At 43.2% G+C, this 22,939-nt stretch overlaps 1 protein-coding gene and 1 long non-coding RNA gene across 5 annotated transcripts in view; one reads left to right on the top strand and one right to left on the bottom strand.

Moving 5' to 3' along the window:
* ROBO1 (roundabout guidance receptor 1) overlaps nt 1–22,939 on the bottom strand; it is a 1,035,646-nt gene that overhangs the window by 780,858 nt on the left and 231,849 nt on the right. The window lies entirely within an intron of this gene.
* On the top strand, nt 11,123–22,179 carry LOC112543690 (uncharacterized). Of its 2 annotated transcripts, none has more exons than XR_003086901.2 (3): nt 11,123–11,332; nt 12,517–12,687; nt 21,916–22,179. It is a non-coding gene; the product is annotated as an uncharacterized LOC112543690 (long non-coding RNA). The 2 variants fall into 2 exon arrangements; XR_012901184.1 differs by lacking the exon at nt 21,916–22,179 and adding an exon at nt 14,713–15,506.

Genomic DNA, 22,939 nt, shown 5'->3' with positions numbered 1-22,939 from the left:
ATATATTTATTTAAATTACAATAGCGTATCATACAATGCTCTTTTTATATTATTTTAATTACAAATATTTGCACTGTAAAAAGATAAAATATTATTTTTCAATTCACCACATACAAGGACTGTTGTAAATCTTTTTATCATGAAAGCACAACTTACAACTGCACTCAGAAACAAAACACTGTAAATCAGCCATGGCCAACTCATGGCTCATAAGCCTCATGCAGCTCTTCCTCTGCCCCAAAAGTGCAGCTCACAAAGCCACCCTCTGCGCCCCTGAAAATGGCCCCCACCTCCCGGCTCCCTGTGCTCACCGGGGCAGGAGAGCTGTACAGCACTGCCATTCAAAATGGCGTTTTCAAGATGGCAGCAGCCAGTGGGAACCTGATGTGGCCCAAAAAGCCTGTAATCACATTTCTTAAAGGGACAGTCTTTTCTTTTTTTTTTTGACAACTTTTTCCCCCTGGCTCTTTGTGCGGCTTGCACAAATATTTTGGCTCTTTGCCTATAAGGGGTGGGTCACCCCTACTTTAAATATTTTAGATCCTGCAAGTCCATTCAGTCCTATTCCTTGTTTAGCCATTCACTGAGAAAAACAAGTTTGTTTACATTTGCAGGAGATAATACTGCTCACTACATTGTTTAACTTTTTACAGTGCAAGTATTTGTAATATAATAATTATAGTAATAATAATAATAAAACTGAGCACTATTATTGTTTAACAGTGCAATTAAGATGGCAATTAATGATGATTACTTTTTACTCATTTGCCATCCCTACTTTCTTCCACAGTAAGGTTGCCTTATGTGTAACATACATGGAAATTTAAATAGGGAATTTGACATTATCTTCTTTATTCTCTGAAATGATACCACTGAAAATACTCAGCCAAGCTTTAGATTTGATTTTTGTGACCCTCAAGAAACTGATGAGGCTGCAAACTCCAAGCTGATAACATTGATCACATGTCATTCTCTATTAGTAATGATCTAATTACTCAGGCCAGATTGGGTCACACTTAGTCCCTTTGTGGTCTGATTTCAATATGACTACTGGCAAAATAAGTTACTTGGGATACATAAAAAATGCATAATATTGCCCTGTTACTCTGAAAAGCACTGTGATCAGCTTAAATGTACATTTTCTGTGTCACAGTTTACAATTTTCTCAGATACAATACAAAGAACAGATTTTTATTTGTCAAATTTGTGATAGTTTTCTTTTTCCAAGAAGCTTGCTAATATTGCTATTAGCAAATTCTCCTGTCACTGTTTGCATATTCTTTGCATAAGTATGACCTTCTAATAGACACTTTGAGCATTCCTTTAAACATTAAATTATTTTCTATAAAATAATGCCTCTGCTACCAAAGTTCAAGTGATCAACAAAACACATATTAAGCATTAATTGTAATTAAAAGTATACAGAGCAATGCCCATGTTCACTACCATATAAAACTGGATTGGTTTCTGTTAACACCTTTCAATGTGCAAAGTATAGATAACAGTACAAATTAATACAGAAGAACGCTAAATACAAAATCAATGAAATTCATCCAAGTCTGTGGCACAGAGAAAGGTTTTTAATCAGGCAGTTGTGCTCAAATGCTTGGTATATGTTGCCCTCTAGTGGAATAGTTTAAAAGTAAGACTTTTTATCTCTTTTTAAATGTTCAGTAACATTTTAATGCATGGTATGCAATGATTTATTAAATTTACTGTGTAAACAGTTTCTCAGAGAAACAATGCAATGCTTTCTATAATAGACAAGAAGTGAAAAACAATCCTCACTATTAAATTTAGAGTTGCTGCAAAGAATATTTTTAAAGAAAGTGGGTGCATTATGAAAAATACGTAAACCTTCAAAATATTAAACTGGATTTCTGTTTAATATGAAAGTTATTATTCACTTAACAAAACAGAGTAAGAGTGATTATATTAATTATTTTCCTTTTCTTCCTTTTTTTGGATGCTTGCCAGAGCTAAAAGTCATAGTCAAGCTGACTCCACAAAAAAAAGATTATCTTAAAATGCTTGTTTCTATACACCTAAAATGACAATGTATTCTAATTTTTAGCAACTTGGAATAATTTAAATTGGAAGGTTAAAATGAGAAATTAAAAAGCAACATTTGTAGAAATATACAAATGCAAGATGGTTCATAGTTTTTCATATTAGATTATTTTAGTGTAGTAAAAAACATCTGCTGAGTGGTAACTTAATATAGACATTAATTTGGACAAAAAGAAAGTGTGCTTATTTTAATACTTTGCTCACATCTAATTTCATTTCAGTCAACGGAAGTGAATCTGTAGTTTAGTTAGGTTTGATTTTCATCCTGACTTCTCCCTTGTCCCTCACTTGTATTCTCTCTTACTTCTCTTGGTTTTAAAACTATGCTATTTTCAAAACATCTTGAATGGTAGGTGCATACCAAATTACTTGGGGGAAAACCCCCTATGTTAAAATGCCAAGTGTGATGGCTTCCATCACTGGGACTCCCTTGGTACTATCACATATGCTAAAATACTACTGAACCCAGCTTCCTACCCTCCTGCATTCCCCTAAGCTCTGTCTGGCTAACCCAGGTGTTCAGGGCTCCTCCAGAGGTGACACAGAGATAGAGTCACAGCCCTCTACAGTATAATACAGATGCTGAGATCAGCTCCACTCTGGGAAAGCTCAATTAAAGGGACTTACCTGACCTCCCAAATGCACAACCTCAATGGAACCTGAATCCCAGTTAAATCCATCTTACTCCGTATAAAGTTTTATGCGCTGTAAGCTCACATTGTTCGCCCTCTTTCTCAGAGTAAAGAAATATGCATAGTTGCTTGTCCCTCCACATAACAATTATTTACACTGAGTTTATCAATAAACAAAAGTGATTTTATTAAGTATAAAAGACAGAATGTAAGTAGTCATAAGAGATAGCAGACAGAACAAAGTATGTTCTAAAACAAAATAAAACGGAATTCGTAAGCTAAGCTTAATACTCTTAAAAAACTAGTTACATCAAATATCTCACCCACAAAGTAGTTCTGATAGCTCTTTCATAGACTGGAAAACTTTTCAATCTGTGCCAGTCCATCCCCCAGTTCAGTCTAAGATGTTTCCAACAGTCATATTGGGTGAGAAGCCAGGGAAAACTTGATTATCCCACTCTACACCCTTATAAAAGATTTGCATAATGCGGGAGTCCATTGTTTCCATTTGACTGCCTCCCACATGGTTTCATATGGATTCCAGAATCAGTTGACATGGTCCCATGTCTCTGCAAGAGCCTTGTCTCCACTCTTCAGGGACAGACCCAAACATCCCCAGGAAATCTAAGATTCATTGTCTTTCTGCTAATATGGCATTATGGTCCTGTGATCAGTTTTTCTTTATCTGTAAGGACAAATTTCAATCATTTTCCCCATGTTGACTGCAACATTTGGGTTATTAAGAACTGAAAACAGGGTCTTAAAATGGAAACTTTTATACAAATATTTCCCATTGTCTGCTATTCTTCCATCAAATGTCTCAAATCCTTTATATAATGCTAAAGTAATTTAAACTATTATAAACATATTTCAGGAGACTGAGCATTCAATCAGGCTTATTTGAGTAATATTTAAGAAAGATATTTTCCTTTTGTAATCAGGAATTAAAAACTGAAATCCCAAAATAGGAGGTTTAAATAACAATTTAAACTCAAGTGTGGAGGCCTTGTGGAGCAGCTATTGGGGGATTAGAAATAAGAATTAAATGTGGGCAACATGTAAAATCAAATACTTCAAAGACCTTTTAAGAACATATTACTACAGATTATTTTGAAGAGTAATAAAAAAGGAATAGGTCCAAGAGTTTTTTTCCTGTAGTAATTCTTAAAAGAAAAAAAAAGCAGCTTTAGAATCACATTTAAAAACAAGTAGTTCTGTGGCACTTTAGAGACTAACAAAAATATATGTAGTATCATGAACTTTTATGAGCAAAACTCACTTATTCCGTACTCAAGTTCATCTGACAAAGTGGATTTTTAAAGTTATAGACATATCAGTTTTTGTCTATTCTTAGGCCACGTCCACACTGTGCCTCAGTAAAGATTATGCATGAAGAGAATGATGCTAGTATGAGCAAAAGAGAATGATGCTAATATGAATTAGATATCTTAGTTTGTTCCAGTAGTGTCCACACAGGCCACTTAGCACACACATTTTGGTGTGCTTTGCAATAGTCTGTACAGTTCTGATTTTCATTGATATTAATGGGAATTTTGCCTGAGTAAGGAATGAATGTAAATAACATGAACTTCATGATTTGTTCCCTAAACACCCCTGGAACAGAACTTTATATCTTCAAAAAATAGTTTTTCAAGCATATCAGAAATGCCTGATGTTTTTAGGCCATGTATTAACACAAAAGCACAAATGTAAATTAAAATTAAGTCCTTTTTACAGAAATAATGATGAATGTGTAAGACTCTCAAGCAGTGCCTTCAAGAAACAAATAAAAGCCATTCATTGTACACCGACTAGTTACAGTTGGACTGAATCTCTTATTGTTCACCATCAATATTTCATGTCCTCATACATTTAGATTAACAGATATATTCCTTTATAAAATGCAGAGATGGCTCCTAGTTCAGAGCTTTTAAAGTCTCAATATTTATAAGAGCCTTTACAATGGCTTTCTACAGTGATCAATGGCTGTGTCTACACTGGCCACTTATTCCGGAATCAGCCGCTTTTCCGGAATAACTTGCCAGCTGTCTACACTGTCCCCTTGAATTTCCAGAAAAGCACTGACGATCTACTGTAAAATCATCAGTGCTTTTCCGGAAAAACTATGCTGCTCCCATTCGGGCAAAAGTCCTTTTCCGGAAAACTGTTTCAGAAAAGGGCCAGTGTAGACAGCACAGTAGTGTTTTCCGCAAAAAAAGACCCGATCGCAAAAATGACGATAGGGGATTTTTTTGTGGAAAAGCGCATCTAGCTTGGCCACGGACGCTTTTCCGGAAAAAGTGCTTTTCCGGAAAAGCATCCTGCCAATGTAGACGTGCTTTTTCCGGAAATACTTATAACAGAAAACTGTTCCGTTTTAAGCATTTCCAGAAAATCATGCCAGTGTAGATGTAGCCAATGTGTTTTAACGAATTATGAAGCCTTAATTATTACCAAAGAAAAATAGATAAAAAACCTAGAGCCTGGAGGTGCCCAAAACTAAAATCAGAGGAATTGCTTTTGTAATCTATTCAGAAAGGCACATCATGAAAATGTGCAATATTACACTCCGTAGTCATTTTGCTGTTTAAAATATACCACTTTCCTTTATTGGTCCATTTGTTATTTATAGCATCTAGAAATGACACAATACATATATACTATACATCCTGGAAGGGAAGCAAACTATGGGTCACAATATAATCCCATTGTGCCACTCCACACTAAATGAGACTTCAGTTGTCAATACACCTTGACCAGGGTCGCTGCATGTAGTGATTCTCTGCATCAGCCCATGGATGGGTTGGTTGTTTTTGTTTATTTAATTTTTAAAGCAACATCTTGCAGTTACATATGTCACATTCGATAAAGTAAGTTGAAAGAAAGTTTGTGTACATTTCAACTTTTTTGGGAAGTGGGGGAGAGAGAATGGATGCTTTAGAGATTTTCACATAGGATACGTTTATATTACAGCGTTATTTTGAAATATTTTATTTCGAAATAGTTATTTTGAAATAAGATATTTCGAAATAATGTGTCTACACACAAAATGCATTTCGCAATTGCATTTTGCTATTTCAAAATAGCACGTCCACACTGCTTGGATGCTGAATCGTATTCAAGGCCAGCTGAAACTGGTTCCAGCAGGGCATCAGGTCAGGAGTTACTTAGCCTCAGGCAGCATCTATACAATCTGAGGCCTGTGCTTAAAGGGACCCCTCTGAACAGCTGGTTCTCAGGTTTCCCTGCTTGCTTGTTTACCTTGCTGAGGGATAGCAAAGCATTTTTTTCCTGCGTGCGCTGGTTGCCCTCACTCGGAGCACCACAGCACTCTGCACCATGGAGCTGGAGCTGCCCCTGGGCATTCTGGTGCTTCTTTTGAATGTGTTGCTGCAAGCCTGGCTGTGCTTTCTGCAGGCTTCCTCACAGCATCTGCTGCAGCCCAACCCCCATTCCAACATCCGGACCATCCTGGGGTACGTGGAGGAGCAGCTACAGCTCCTGGATGCCAGCGTGCCCTGCTGCATCTGGCATCTGGACACCAGCAGCAACTGGTGGGACCACATCATCCTGGAGAGAACAACAATGGACTCAGAACTTTAGGATGAAGAAGGACACCTTCATAGAGCTCTGTGAGTGGCTCACCCCTGCTCTGCAGTGACAGGACATGCACATGAGGTCTGCCATTCCCCTCCAGAAGTGTGTGGCCATCACCCTCTGGAAGCTCTGCACGCTGGATAGCTATCGATCCATGGGGAACCAGATTGGCATGGAGAGATCCACCATTAGAATGGTGCTCATGCAGGTATGGCAATCTCCGGCCACTGTGCCAGGAGAGGGGAGTGCAAGAAGGGGATGGGCTGCCCTAGGTAAAAGGGGAGGAGGTGGTGCAAGTGCCCCTCCTTGGGATGGTTTCTTCTGTCCCACCCACTCTACGGACTGCCCGCAGTGGCCAGGACTGCAGGAGGAGTTGCTCCTGGAGAATGGCGGGAAAGGAGTACTCTCAGCCACCCTGGCACCCTAGTGACTCTCAGTTTTGTGTGTCCCTCTGCAGGTGGTCAAGGCCCTCAATAGAGTGCTGCTCCGCAGAGTCATCCACCTCACTGATGTGGATGCAGTGATCGAAGGGTTTGGCACCCTGGGCTTCCCCAACTGCGCGGGGGGGGGGGCGGCAATCGACGGGACACACATCCCCATCCGTGCCCCGGAACACCAGGCCTCCCTGTACATAAACCAGAAAGGATACTTCTCTATCATCCTGCAGGTTGTGTCTGACCACCAGGGCCACTTTGTGGACATTAAAGTGGGCTGGTCTGGCAAAGCACACAACGCGCGGGTTTACCGCAACTCCTCCGTGTGCCAAAGGCTGCACACCAGGACTTTCTTCCCTGACCGCCACATCAGGTTTGGGGACATGGACATGCCTGTGTACCTGGTGGGGGATGCAGCCTATCCCCTACAACCTTGGCTGATGAAGCCCTACATGGGGCACCTCAACCTCTCCCGACAGGCCTTTAACGCCAAGCTCAACAGGGCCTGCATCATGGTGGAGGGGGCATTCAGCCAGTTGAAGGCCCATTTTAGATGCCTCCTCACCCGCCTGGACCTTTCCGAGCGGAATGTTCCACACATGGTGGCAGCGTGTTGTGTGCTGCAAAATTTGTGCAAGAGGAAGGGGATGGTTTTCCTGCAAGTCTGGATGGCAGAGGCCGACCACATGGCTGGCCTGTACATGCAGTTCCGCATGGCTGTCGGCCAGTAGGCCCATCGGGGGGCTGTCCATATCTGGGCGGCCCTGCGGGAGAGCTTCCACCCAGATGATGACTAAAGTCTCCCTGGTGTGCCCCATTGGATTTCATCCTCACATCCTTTCACTGATCCCTCCATAGCCCCCCTTCCTCATGTAAATAAATACACATGTGTTGACAAAAACAAACTCTCTTTATTGAACAAAACTGGGTTGGGAGCGGGAATGAGGGCAGGAGAGGGGAGGTGGGAGGGTGGGAGATGGGAGGAGGAAACCTGGGAAGAGGGAGCTGGAAGGGGGAGGCAAGGGGAGGAAAGGGGAGGAGAAGCTCAGGTTTGGGGGTCTTGCTGGCCCACTTGTCTCCCAGCACTGTGGGTGCGGGGGCCTCAGCGTCCCCAGGGAGGAGCGGGGTATGGAGGGTGGGGCAGGTAGGGGGCGGAGTGGGAGGAGGAGTGGTAGCTGGGGTGGCAGAAGGGGCTGGAGTGGCAGGAGGCAGCAATCTCTGCACCAGGGTCTGCAGGTGGTCAGAGATGGCACGACTCTGGTCAAGCAGCTCCCGCCAGCTCTCCCACCACAGCTGCATGTCTTCATGCATCCAGTAGTCCAGGATGTGGTGCTGGCCTCACAGGATCCCCAGGTGCTGCCACTGGTACTCCTCCTGGTTACAGGTCAGCCTGCTGGCCCGTGTGCGGAAGGATGTTCTGGGCAAGATGGTGCATCCTGCACTCGCAGCGGTGTGGCTGTGGAGAAACAAGAGAAGTGGTCAATTATCCCTGGGGACACAGTGGGTGAAGCTCAGCCCCCCTCTGCAAGGCGAGGATGGCAGGTCTCCACACCATCAGAGCCAATGTGCTTGCACACAGGCCATGTTCGGCATGTCCTGCTATCCCCAGGAGTGGGAGCTGGCCTGGGACTGCACCCATGCCCCTGTGCTGTATACAGTGCGGGGGCGGGGGGAGGAGAGATATCCCCTGCCTCTGTGTAGAGGGGGCTTGTGGAGGGAGGGCATCGTGCAGTGTCCCACCCCGGGGTCAGGAGCATGTCATGTGCCTTCATACATACACGCGTGGTGGGTAACAGGCCAAGGCCCCTGTGTGGCAACCAGCTGGAGCCACGTTCCCAGGGGTGGCATGGCACATGCACAGGTTGCTGCGTGATCCATGGTCTCCCTCTCCTCCCCTCCTTCCCCTTCTCCCCGCCCTCCCCCACGCCCGCTGCATAAGGGGATAGTGATGGCACTCACATGTCATTGCTTCCCCAGCCAGGCTGTCTGGGATGGCTTGGGTGTCCTGGGTGCACGGCACACTCCCTCCAGGCTCCTGTGGCTCCTGGCCCTCCTCTTCCTCCTCTTCAGTCTCATAGGCAAGGCTCTCTGCCCCAGGGTCGATGACCACCTGGGGGGCACGGACCGTCCAGTCCCCCAGGATGTGGTCCATGGCATCAAAATAGGGGCAGGGATCTGGGTCTGCCCCTGATTGGGAGCTGCCCCCTCTGGCCCTTGCATAGGCCTGCCGCAGCTCCTTTATTTTCATGCACACCTACTCCTGGCTTCGCATGTAGCCTTTGGTGGCCAGGCTGGCATCCATCTGCCTGTATACAGGTGTGTTCCTCCATCTAGTGCGGAGATCATGGATGTTGGAGGATTCTCCCCAAACCTCAATCAGGACCATGATCTCCGCACTGGACCAGGAACGTGCCCGCCTTTTCCGGCCCCTGGCAGGCTCCTGGGAGCTTGCAGACTGCTCTTGGGGAGTGGTGGAGGGCTGGCTGGCACTGGCTGCCTCACTCATGTTGAGGTTACTGGGTCAGGGTCTGCGACTGCTGGCTCTGGCACTGTGGCCAAACAGACTCTACCCCTTTAAGGGCTCCAGGGAGGGTGGGGAGGAGAGGAGTTTTCCTGGTTGTGGCCAGAGTGGCCACCAGGGCATCCTGGGAAAGGCTGGAGACTCCTTATTTCGAAATAAGTGTCTATACAGCACTTATTTCGAAATAGCAATTTCGAAATTGGTGATAGTCCTCATGGAACGAGGTTTACCAATTTTGAACTAAGCTCTCCTCTATTTTGAATTAATTTTGAATTAGAGGTTAGCTTGTGTAGTCACTAGTGAAGCTATTTCGAAATAACTTTGCTGTGTAGACATATCCATAGAATCATATTATTACAACATATTTGTGGAAGTGGGGACTCACTGCTAGCACATGCTTTTCTGGGTAGGTGTGGTGTAGCAAGTCCTCATGCTGCTCTGTTCCCAGCATTGTCACTTCTCACAACAGAACTCACTGGTTAGCTCATGCTAGGCCCATTCCTCCCATGACAAAGTCCTAAAAATTAAACCAAAACACAATTCCCCATTCCCAATCAGGATTACTCCACTACATACTATTCAACCTTCCTGGGCTTTACAGGATTGCTCTGCGCTCACACAGGGCTTTATCCTTAGAGGCCTAATTTCCAAGTTAGTAGTACTTCTCCCCCACATCAGGGTGTTTCCATACCACCATTTCCAGCAGCTGCTAGGGATAACCCAGGCACTATCTCTACTCTGGATTCCAGTCCAGGGACCCTGTGGCAAGCAGCTAAGGACATCTCCATCAGACTCTCCGTTGCCTTTCTGGCTTTCTTCCTACCTTGGCCTTCCCACAAAGATCTTTCCCATGGCCCCTCCCTGTGCTCACTGCACTCCTGCCTCCCTCTAGGCCCTTCCTTCATTCTCCAGCTATCTGAGAGGGCTGCAGAGTTCTTCCCCGCTCTTCCCACAGCCCTTCTTCTTAACTGGGCTTCCTCCCTTTATGCTCATTACCCAATTCCCCCCAGAGCTGGGCCTCATAATCAGTTGTGTCTGGACCAACACTGAGATACAAATTGCTAGATCCAGTTAAGCCTTATAGTGCTAGCCCTTGACACAATATACACCCAGTCATACTACTAAAATCCACAGTACCTGTTAATCTTGTTTTTTGAATGTAGACGAGTCTCAGCCTCTTGGCCTCCATGAAAAGATGGCAAAATGCTCCTGGATACTACAGCTATCTCAGGGTATGTCTACACTACCCTCCTAGTTCGAACTAGGAGGGTAATGTATGCATACCGCACTTGCTAATGAAGCCCGGGATTTGAATTTCCCGGGCTTCATTAGCATAAGCGGGGAGCCGCCATTTTTAAATCCCCGCTGCTTCGAACCCCGTGTAGCGCGGCTACACGGGGCTCGAACTAGGTAGTTCGGACTAGGGTGCCTATTCCGAACTACCGGTACACCTCGTTTCACGAGGAGTAACGGTAGTTCAGAATAGGACCCTAGTCCGAACTACCTAGTTCGAGCCCCGTGTAGCCGCGCTACACGGGGTTCGAAGCAGCGGGGATTTAAAAATGGCGGCTCCCCGCTTATGCTAATGAAGCCCGGGAAATTCAAATCCCGGGCTTCATTAGCAAGTGCGGTATGCATACATTACCCCGCTAGTTCGAACTAGCGGGGTAGTGTAGACATACCCTCTGGGCCTGATTCAAAGTCTTTGCCTTCAGTGTTTGGATTATTCTCCGGAGACAAATGAGAAATAATAGGACCCCTGTCTTACAGACATGGATAACAAAAGATTTATTGTGTTTATTGCTCCCAAACTGACCACGATTGTCTTGATCTTGAACCACAACCAAACTCTAAAGTCACCAAACATTGAGTAAGCCTCCAAACTGCACCAACTGATAAGTAGGAGACACAGTGCTAAGATGACTCTGCATATCAAAATAATCTCAGCCTCCATTGTTTCATTGTGACCACATATCATATTCACATAGAGCTGAAGTGTTGACAAGACAAAACCTGTGCTATGATATCCCACATGTGACAGCCCTGCAGCAGATGAGCAATGGAGTCATAAAATCAAGGTATTCTGGTTACAGTATAACCTGTAGTCTTAGCTAGTTATTTAGATAGTCATTGGAATGTAATTCTAACAATTTATTTGAACTGTCCATATTATATAAAAAAAATTGTTTAATGGCCTTGGAACCATTCCTTGTGGAGATACCATTTCTTTCCTACCCCCCACAGCATCTTTAACTCTTGTTGAAAAACAGGAGGTACAGCTTATACCTTTGATTTCAAGAATCCCGGGGGCATCCCTTGAGCAGTTTCAACTTGTTGCTGCAGTGTTTCTGTATTGATTGTGATGTTACTTTCCATGCTACAAGTGTCTTGGATTTTTTTATATACACACGCACACATTCATTATATAAACTATACAATATTACTAATATATTACTAATCATTATATTTTGGATTTCTAGAAAATATGTTCTGGAAGAATATTTTATATATGTACACTTATATAACAAAATTCCTTGCCTTTTAATTTTAGATCACTCACTTTGAAAACAAGGCCCAAATCCTAAGTTAATGTAAAGTGATGTAGCAACATGAATGTTCTTACACATCATTTACAAGAGATTCCATAGAATGTATTGGAAGGTCACAGGGCAGATATATCCCATCACTCCTTAGGGGCATTATGGCCTCTCAGACAAGTCCAAATAACCACTCTTCTCAGACCACTATGACCTAATGGTCTGAGTCAGAGGGACTATCCTCAGATTCAGGCTAGCTTGGACTAGGGGCCTATGTCTATGAGGTGGCCTTGTATCTCAGGGCAGTACGATACAATCTTCAGTCAGTGGGGTTATCCTGAGGTTCAGGGCATTGTGACTTAGTGGCCATAGTCAATGGAGTCACTCTTCAGTGTAGGGCAGTGTGGAATAACAGCCAGAGCTGCCATTTTGCACAGGGCGCTATAGCCTAGTGGGGTCAACAGGAATCTTTCTGAAACACACTGACTCTGCTCCTGGTATGACAACCAGATCAATGTCTTGTTCCCCTGGGCTACTTTCTACCCTGTCTTCCTGCTCCATACTCCATGGGTCCTCTGGGGTAATAGGCAGGCAAAATTCCCTACACTTCTTTCCCCAGTGAGTTTCTGGAAACAGCAGGGTATTTGACTGCATCTTGGTGTGTCTGGCCTCTGTGGTCTGGGGTTCAACAGCCTGCAGTACATGTTCTGTCTTCTCTCCTTTAGGGCAGACTGAGCTGAGCTGCTCCCTTTTATGCTATGGCTTCAGTTGAAGAATGCTGAACAGGGGAGACGCAGCATGGCCTTTTCAGTCAAAGTATGAGGTTATCTTCTTCTGGCCCAGTGCAGGGCAGGTATACACCATCACAGGGAGCAAAGCTTCATTTCATACACAGGGTGAGTTACACAATTCCTTTAGATGAGCAGCACTTCGAAAGTGTACAGATTGAAAAAAAAAGTGAAGGGGACATTTTTATAAAGGGCAAAGCAATAACCCCCACTTCAGAAGCCTGCAAATTACCATCATCTGCACAACAGGGTTCCAGCACATTTTAGATGCTTGCAATAGAGCAGCAGCTTGGGCCTGCTAATGGAGCATTGCAGAAGTGAGTGCTCTCTATGGGGAGGAATTCTGACAAGGTTTTTTGATAAAAAATAGAAATCGACCCTCCGGGAACATAAAGGGTAAAATCTTGGCTCAGAAAAATTAAATAGCAAAACTCCCATTGATTTCCCAGTGGGTCCAGGATTTCACCCAAATCTTTTATGCATCAGACCAAAAAGGGGAAAAAATAAAAAAAAATTGCTCAGAGAATATTTTTATAATAAATTCTTATACTTTCCAACACCTCATCAGTATTTTATAAACTCCTTCAGCATAAGAGACATTATTCAATTTACACTCAAAGATATGTCTGACTTTTGTTTGTTGCACACTTGCCTTGCCTTTCAATAAGGCTTCCAATTATATTTCTTTTCTGTGATCTCTGTTTGTACTGTTGTGCCTCTGACCATGGGGAGTAGGGAAGCACAGACAACATTATGTCAATATTAATATGCTTTTGGAATCCCTTTCTTTATTGCTTTTAACAGGAGGCATAAAAGAATAGAAAGCAGCTAGATGTGACCAGCTAAGAATTCCCCCATCATGAAGGAATTCTCAGCTAGCATACAGCTAGAGTACCTCATTTCTATACCAATATCCTACTCACCCCTAGTAAGGGTGAAATTTGGGATAGTGCCAGCTAGTGTGAGTTTGAGCTGCTCAGAGCTCTTTTCCCCAACCATTACTAATCAGAGAAAAAAATCACATCACTGCATTCAGACTTTTTCAAGCTGCAATATTAAGAACCAATGGTACACTGATAAGACAATTATATAACACAGTGCAAAACAATGCACATGCACAAAGTATTTTTAAAACAATTGTGATTTTGAAACATTCCAAACCAAGAAAAAGAAAATCTGTCTATCTGCCTGTGAGATTTCAAGTTCCTATCATGTACCTTGGTGTGGCAGAACAGCTAAAAGTAGCAAATTTATTTTTTAGCATATGGGAAGTATTTGTTTTCACTCCTATTCTTGAGAATGGCTGAGCCATTTGACTTAAACTTTTTCAAATTGTTCCCAGATCTTTGAGAACAAAGCTGTCAGAAAGCCACTAAACGGAAAGAAGTATAAGCAACTGAAAAATGACACCTTTTTATAGAAATCTGTGTGTGACCTTGGTGATGCACTTCACACACTTCCTAACAATAAGAACAAGTTTAGGATCAGATCCAGGAAAATGCTGAACCGAGCACTTCCTGCAAGGTACTGAACATTTTCAATTCCAATTACTCAGCACCTTGTAAGATCAGGCCTATAGTATTAGATTTTAATCTAAAACTATCAAAACTGAGGGGGTAGGGGAAAAGGGAAGAGCACTTTCTTAAATTCTTCCATTGAGTTAAGTTATCATGAACCCCTTTCAACATAGCTGTAGACATAGGTTAATGCCATTATCATCATATTAGCTGGTCATGTGGTAGCCCAGATGGGATCTAGGCTACAATATAGCCAACGGATGGAATGGAGTAGCCATTAAACTGGGCCTATGGGGGTTTTCAGGGTTAAGATAACTTATTTCAGCTACCTCAACTGGGAATGGAGGAAAGGAAAGGAGGAGAAAGTATCTTGTCCCATATACAGACACAATCTAAATGTTTCTGAAATTCCTTAGAAAAAATATGTCTCAATGAAATAATGAGAAAAGCAGATCTCCATATTATAAACAACCAGTTATAAAAAGTAATCCTCTGAAGAAAAGAAATGGAAGATTATTTGTATCCGGTACAATGAATCAACTCTAACCTGACCTTCACATAGGATATTTAATGTCTAGCAGCAGAGTTAGAGTTGAACACCAAAATCTCATTTCAGATTACTGATCTGTGAAATTCTGGTTGACAGCAGAAGAGCTTCATGGAAGATAACAAATAATGTGAAAAGAAATATCAGCAAACAAACCAAACATGGAATTTAATGACGCATAAGATACAATTTTTATCTTTTCTGACTGTTCAATGGATCTGCACATCTAATATTTCAGAGACTGTTATTAAAAATTTGGAAGCACTTCATTCATTTTTTGGAGAAAGAATGAGCTCCTATAAGAAAACAATTTATGACAAGAGATTTGATTTGATTTGGACTAAAATTACATTTTGTTTTTAAGGTGATCTGATTCAAAAGGAGCAATGTCCCATTCAATGTATGAAAGAAAGCTTTTGCAAAGTCTAAGAGCAATACAAATGTTTTTACAATCAACAAAAAAGACAAATGAAAACATGTTTTTAAACAAACTGTATTTGAAACCCAAAAACTGCAGTTCCAAGAAACTGAGGGCCAGATCTTCTGGTGGTGCAGATCAACATATCTGTTGAGTGGCACTCGGATAACAACATGCCCAGTTTTAGGCCCTGAAAACATTATACAACTGAATGAATTGGTTTTGATTGTCCATGCTCAGAAAAATATAACAAAAAGTATAATAGAGGCAAATGAACTTAATCTTAAACATTTATTCCCTTTCACTAACCCAAGGCATTTTAGTACCCAATAGGCAAAGAAAGCTGTTTGCTTACCGCTTTTACTTTTTAAGTGTCCATTTGAATGAATATTTTCCAAATAAGACAACAATGGCACGTCTACATAGCAGGGATAAAATCGAATTAAGCTACGCAACTTCAGCTATGTCAATTGCGACACTTAAGTTGAAATAGCTTAATTCGGCTTTTGGCACTGTCTACACAGCAGGAAGTTGAAGGAAGAGCACTCTTCCCTGGACTTCCCTTACTCCTCATTAAATGAGAGTTGCCATGAGTCAAAATAAGAAATCCCCCAGCTTAACATTATTTCGAAATAAAGGTTTGTTATAACATCAGTTATTCTGAAATTATGCTGCTGGTTAGAAGAACCCCAATGCCCTGGCAACGCCCTGGCTCTGGCGGGGGGGGGGGGGGGGGGTCTGGCAACCTGAATTCACCGGCTGCAACAGGGGAAGGGGAGCAACACAGCCCCAGCTCCTTGCTTTGCTCTCCCAGTCACATCACTTTGCTTTCTGCCAGTGAGTGTGGAGGCAGTTACTCACCACCCCCAAGCAATGTGGCTGAAGGAGCAGAGTGAGGTAGGGTCACATTATTGTCTCCTCCATTGCTGGTGGCGAGCATGGTTGTGCTGCATTCCTGCTGTGGGTACCAGCCTCCCTATGCCACCCAGGGACTATGTCTCCTCCAGCTGCTGGCCAACCCCCTTTTCCTCCTGCTCAGGGTGTTTGGGGGAGCATGCACCCCCCTGTGCCTCCTACACATTGCCCCCTGCTCTTAGACATATACACTGTAAAGTCAAATGACCTTAGTACCATGGCAGAAAATGTGCTGAAGCTATTGCTCCTGAGTCAGTGGCCTTCTACATAAGACCTATGATGAATCAGCACCATTAGGGGCACCACAGGCAAAAAGAAGGAAGATAAAGGGCTTGCAAAAAGACAAGTGATCTCTTTATTCAAGCCACAGGGATATACTGGAATTTCAGGATACAAGAATCCATAAAATGCTAAACAAATACCTGTTAGTTATGCCTCTCCCAGACATCTGAATAGTACCCATCATACCAAAGACTGAGCAGTATGTGAACTATCCCCTCTCTACCTTGAACTACATTCAGACAATGCCAAACTATACCTTTACATAGCATTATTGGTAATCTTTTTTTTTAAAGTTTTAGCCATACAGTGGAAGTAGGAATAAGAGATCCTCCGGAATAGGGTTTTATTCCGGAGGATCGCGCCAGTCTGGACACTCTTTTACGGCTTTTCCCCAAGCCGGAAAAAAAGCGGTGGCCATGTTTATTTAAATCCCACGGGGGATATTTAAATCCCCCGCGCATTTCCCTATTCCAAAGTTCTAAATTAACATGGCAATTCCGAAGAAGGGGCCAGTGTAGACACAGCCGTAGTATACAAATAATGCCATGTGGCCTTGTATGATCTAATAGTCAAAATAAACACAGATGAAGTACTGTGAATACTTAGGGGAAACAAATGCATTTAAAGAGCTGGTTCTTGAACAATTAGCTAATCAAAGGAGGTCTAGGATCATAACAAAACTGCTTGTAATCACTACTTTTACTAGCTCTGCTAATACTTCTTACCAATCTCACAGAGGAAGGGTTTGAATATTTAATTAGTTACATTTATAGCTTTTTGCGAATGTGAAGAGCTACATTTGCATAATGTAAGTGCTTCATATGTGTATCTCATATGGTATTTGTTTCTTTGTATAATATGTTGTTTTATTTCCAAATTATTCATTTTTAAATATAAGATCTTCTTAAGCTTTCTCTCAAGTAAATGCACTTGAATGGTCAGCTGTTGGTGTTGTTGAAATTTGATACTTGAAACACTAGATGGCAGAATAAGGCAGGAACTAAGCTTTCATAAAGGTCTCTACAAATCCAAAAGAAAATGATTGTGTATTTATGTACAGTTAATGTTAGAGGTAATAACGTATTTTTTTACAGAAACATTTATCTTATGTAGAATACTAATATAAAAATTATCTGCATATTCTATCACAATTGTTTATCTCACACATACATTTTAAAAACTGGAAAAACTCTTCTGGCTTATTCACTCTGTGCAACTCTTACTCACAGTGGTGGTTTTTATTCCGTATTCAACCCCTGAGTAGAAATCCCAGCTCTGTCAACAAAGAATGATTGCACAATGTGAACTAGTGAACTACCGGGCCAAATCTTCAGGTCAAATATTAAGTTCAAAGGAAGTTACAATTGAGTCAAGAGTGAGTAAAAATTGAATATGGACTTCAGGATTTGTCCTGCAGTGCACATAGAGGAGGATTTTGTTTCTTAATTGTATCAAAGTAGCTGATTGCAAAATACAAGACAACTGTACTGACCCACTACATATTCAAAAATAAGAGGGCATGGAAAAAATACAGATTTCAAATAAAGTTAATATATTAAATGAACACCTATTTGACAGCCCAGCATGGGATGACAAACTTCAGCTTACAAAACACACCTGAACAAATACTAAGAGCAATACGCGCTCTAGAATCAAGGTAATTGTAATAGCTATTTTCGGGTTAATGTAATCTGCATGTATAGCTCATTATGTAGGAGTAGGTGCTTTGCACAATGTTTAGTATCATGAATGGAATGGAAGCTTGGAAAATAGTATTCATTAGTAAATAGTGAATATAAATATGCCTAAGCTTGACCCATGTTGGGTAGTTGATTAAGAAACAAAGCATCCAAAATTAGTACCACTAGTAAAATGGTATCCAGTGCTGTTGAGAGGAATAATACAGTCACACAGGTGAAGGAACTTCTGCAGAAGTTTGCGACTGAGATGGGATGTGACACAAATTCTGTTCAGATTTATATTTAAGTAACTTCAGTTTTTCTGGTTTTGACAGAGTTCTCTGTATATGTCTGTCCCACCTGACTCATGCAGGTCTCACAGAGAAGCAGACATCCAAGTCTGGGTGGGAGCCTGGGCTCTGAGAACCAGCCCAGACATCTACATTGCAATTCTATATCCCCATAGCCTGAGTCAATTGACATAGGCCAGCAGTGGGTGCTTTATTGCACAGTAGGTATACCAGAGAACAATCTCAGCTCATACCAGACCTGTTCTTGGGGCTATAAAAAAGCAGGGGTGCAGAATTTTTACCCTAAGGCTTCCCGGAAGTAACTGAGTCATTTCAAAATCACAGGATTTTGTTCTCAAAACACATTTTTAGTTCATAACTGAATACATATTTTCTTCTTATTGTGGTCTGCCTTGAGGAACTCGGATTCAAGTTTAAAAGTACCTAGGTGGTTTAGCTGCTTTAGCTAGTTTTACTGTTTTGTTTAAATTCTTCGGGATAAAAGCAAGCATTCAAACCACAGCAGCAATGTGTTAACTCCTGAGATAGATGTAAACATGCTAACTTTGACCAAAAGAGGTGTACAAGGGAAGACAGGGTAGCTAGCGAAGTAAGTACCTATGATCCTGGGTGGGATCACACTTAGGCCAGCTACACTCTCCTGTCACTTGTGCTGCTGAAGCTACACTTCTGTTTTTAGCATGTTAGTACAATCAAAGCTAGAGCATATATTTGTAACCAAGCTGAGAACTACACTTCTAGGTTGGAGTGCAGGGTGTCTCTCTGTGGGAGACTTAGTTCAGGCTTTTAACTATGGTGTTGCCCTCTCTAGGCCCTCTCCCCACCATACAGAATAATCTCTCATCTAAGCTAAGTGCTACTCTCAACCCAGGGTAGTTAGCTCAACTAGAGTGAGGGTTAGAACTTGAATTCCACTTTCATTCTAGCTGGTAACCTAGGGTATGTCTACACTACAAAGTTAATTCGAACTAACGGACGTTAGTTTGAATTAACTTTGATAGGCGCTACACTAGCGCTCCGCTAGTTCGAACTTAATTTGAACAGGCGGAGCGCTTAGTTCGAACTAGGTAGACCTCATTATACAATGACTAAGCCTAGTTCGAACTTACTAGTTCGAATTAAGGGCTGTTTAGCCCCTTAATTCGAACTAGTGGGAGGCTAGCCCTCCCCAGCTTTCCCTGGTGGCCACTCTGGCCAACCCCAGGGAAACTCGTATGCCCCCCTCCCGGCCCCGGAGCCTTTAAAGGGGCACGGGCTGGCTACGGTGCCCGTGCCAGGTGCAAGCCTGCCAGCACCCAGCCAGCAGACCCTGCACCTGGCACGGCTCGAGCCAGCCACCCGATGCCCCCCAGCCCTCCCCCTCTTCCCGGGACAAGGTTGGCGGCTCCCAGGAGCTTGCCCAAGACCGCAAGAGGTGGGCACCCACCCGGTCCAGTGCAGACATCGTGGACCTTGTCCACGACCTCCGCACTAGGCACAGGAAAGCAGCCGTCTAGGGCAGGATAGCTGCCAGCCTGGCCACCCAGGAGCAGGTTTGCATGAAAATCAAGGTGGTCCACTGAGACCCCCGACCCTGAGCTTAGAATGGCCGTACTGGGTCAGACCAAAGGTCCATCTACCCCAGTAGCCTGTCTGCCGACAGCGGACAACCCTAGGGACCCTGGAGGGGATGGACCAAAGACAGTGACAAAGCCATTTGTCTCGTGCCATCCCTCTCCAGCCTTCCACAAACTTCGGGCAGGGACACCACTCCTACCCCCTGGCTAATACCACTTCATGGACCCAGCCTCCATGACTTGATCTCACTTCTATTTAAACTCTGTTCTAGTTGTAGCCTTCACAGCCTCCTGCAGCAAGGAGTTCCACAGGTTGACTCTTTGCTTTGTGAACAACAACTTTCTGTTATTAGTTTGAAGCCTGCTACCCATTCCTTTCCTTTGGTGTCCTCTAGTCCTTCTATTATGGGAACTAATGAAGAACTTTTCTGTATGCACCCTCTCCACCCACTTGTGCTTTTATAGACCTCTATCATATCCCCCCTCAGTCTCCTCTTTTCTAAGCTGAAAAGTCCCAGACTGTTTAGCCTCTCTTCATATGGGACCTGTTCCAAACCCCCTGATCATTTTAGTTGCCCTCCCCTCTCCCACCTCCTTTTCCCAGTTTCCCCCAGTTTTGTTCAATAAAGAGAGATTCTATTTTTGAACACAATTGTCCTTTATTTTGTACATCAGGAAGGGGGGCTAGGGAGGGGTAAGTGGAAGGAGGTGAGGGAGGAATGGGGTATGAGCCCCTGATGGGGAGGACTGGGCTGGCTCTGCGGGCTTCTGGGGATGGAACCTTTCCTGCAGCCCCCCAATTGCCCCCTCTCCCCAGATGGCAGCCTGCGGCAAGTGCAGCCGGCCTGATGGCTGAGTGCTGTGATGTGCCCAGTGTGGGTACTCCGGGCAATCCAAGCCAGGACTGTTTTGCAAGCAGGGCACCCCTGAGAACCGTCTGTCCGGGGTGCGGGTCGGGTCCCTTTAAGCACAGCCCTCGGCTAGCCTGAGACAGCAGCTCCACACTCTAAGTCCTCATCTGATGCCCTGCCGGCACTGCTTACGGCCATCCTTAAGCCTGGTTCAGGGTCCACTCTGTGTGGACATGCTAGTTTGAATTAGCAAAATGCTAATTCGAACTAGTTTTTTAGTCTGGATGCATTAGTTCAAATTAGCTTAGTTCGAATTAATACGAACTAAGTTAGTTCGAATTAGTGCTGTAGTGTAGACAAACCCCTACTGAGTTAGGAAGGATTCAAGTTAAACCACTTGAGTGCTAATAGTCTAGTGGTCTACCCACAATTCTGCCCTTGTTCCTGGGAGAACAGACAAGTTCTACCATAATTCACTTGGAAAAAATCTGATTAGTTTAGTTTACTACAAGGCTAAGAACTAGGGATGTAAAAGAGTAGTCGCATTACCCCCCCTCCCCCCCCCCCCCCACACACACGCTGCCTCTATATGAGAGGAAGCAAGAGCGGGATGAGCAGGAGCTGCCTTTATCAGAGGTAGAAAGGAGGGTGGGCAGGAGCTAGTGCTGAGGGTAGCTGGCTTAAAAGCCAGTTTCCCCCAGCACTGTCTCTGTGGTGTCGAGAGGCTGGGAGGGTGAACAGGGAAGGCAGTGGTGCAGCAGGGAACCTGGCATGAGCCGGGACTGCTTCAATTTCTGCTCGCACTGGGCTCCTCGATATGCCTCTGCCTTTGAAATGTAGCAAGAGCTCAAAGGCAGAGGCAGAGGTGCAGTGGGGATAGCGAGTAGCCCCCCCATCAACTAATTGAGTGGACAATTCACTGATTAATTGAAATTTAACATCCCTACTAAGAATCAATAGAAGTCCCAACATGGCACATGGGTGATTACAGATGATACATGAATTTAGGGTTAGGGTTAGGTTGTTCAAACGTAGCTGTTCAGATCTGGACCAGGCCAAACCAGATGTCAGACTCAGTTACCAATCTCCCATGCTTACGCTACAGTGCAGACCTACTCTTAGTATTCTGTGCAAATAAAAACAGGGCAAGAGGTTGCAAAATCACTAACACAATGGTATTTACTCCTCGCTTATCACAAATATGTAAAATAGCACTTGCTGCAAACACAGATGGATGGATTCTCCTTTCTTTTACCATAGTGTTAACTGAGGATATCTCCTTTGAAATGACTCGAGGCATACCGGCATAAAAGTGGTGCAAAGAAATGAAACTATGTCCCAGAACCTCAGAATCAGAGCTTATCAGGTAAATGAAGGAGAAATTGCTTTTACGATATTTCATTACATTTTCTATCAAGCACCTTCCTTTCCCCGATGTCTCATCTTATGCTGGAAAGGCACAGCTGATTTACATAGCTGTGGTATAGCAATAGTGTTGTTTAGAATGGACTTGCATCATGAATGGCCCCTTGCAAGTCTTCTTTCCTAGGCAAGAATCAACACAGGAGGATTTAGATTTCTTAAATCCCTTATTTGTGATTGGCCTCGTGCTCTACTTTCTTCCACCTCTACTCTGAATAAATTTTCTTCTGCACTTTGGATATGACCACCATTGCACTCATCTAGTTCTCAACTGGTGCAAGACTCCAGCTAACCAAGATCATCTATGTATATCCTTGCTAGTGACACAATCAAAGCGATGGACATTAAGAATATACTAGAACTTTAGACACTAAAAACTGATTAGTTTCCTCTCCTCGGCTACTTTTAATAATCACATTGGAGAGTTGTCATCACTACAGCATTGAACACACACATCTGAGTTGTCACAGACATTCCAGCACCGAACAGAGGCCTCTGAAGGTGCTAAAATTTCACTGATGCAAGCCGAGTTATATAATGTCTTTGGATATAGAACTTACTGCTGTTAACCATTTACCCAGATAGGTAACACTTTCCACCCATTTAATGCCATTGCTATCTGCATTAAGTTTCAGCAGGTTGTTTATCTCTGTATAATAGGAAACAGCCACAATTTGGGTTCATTATTATGGATCTGAAGTCAAACAGATTCTGTGATTTTACACAGATATTCTACTATTAGTTGTAGCTGGGCCATAGTCTCTCCTGGTAAGATAATAAGATAGGTGGAAGAACAAATCCCTGGAATTCACCTGACTTTAACAAAATACCCAGTTTGTAATAGAACCATTGATTCTCACAC

Source organism: Pelodiscus sinensis, chromosome 1 (assembly GCF_049634645.1).
Source record: "Pelodiscus sinensis isolate JC-2024 chromosome 1, ASM4963464v1, whole genome shotgun sequence".
NCBI classification, from domain to species: Eukaryota; Metazoa; Chordata; order Testudines; family Trionychidae; genus Pelodiscus; species Pelodiscus sinensis.
Note: the sequence above shows the minus strand (reverse complement) of the source record. Positions and strands in the feature narration are given on the sequence as shown.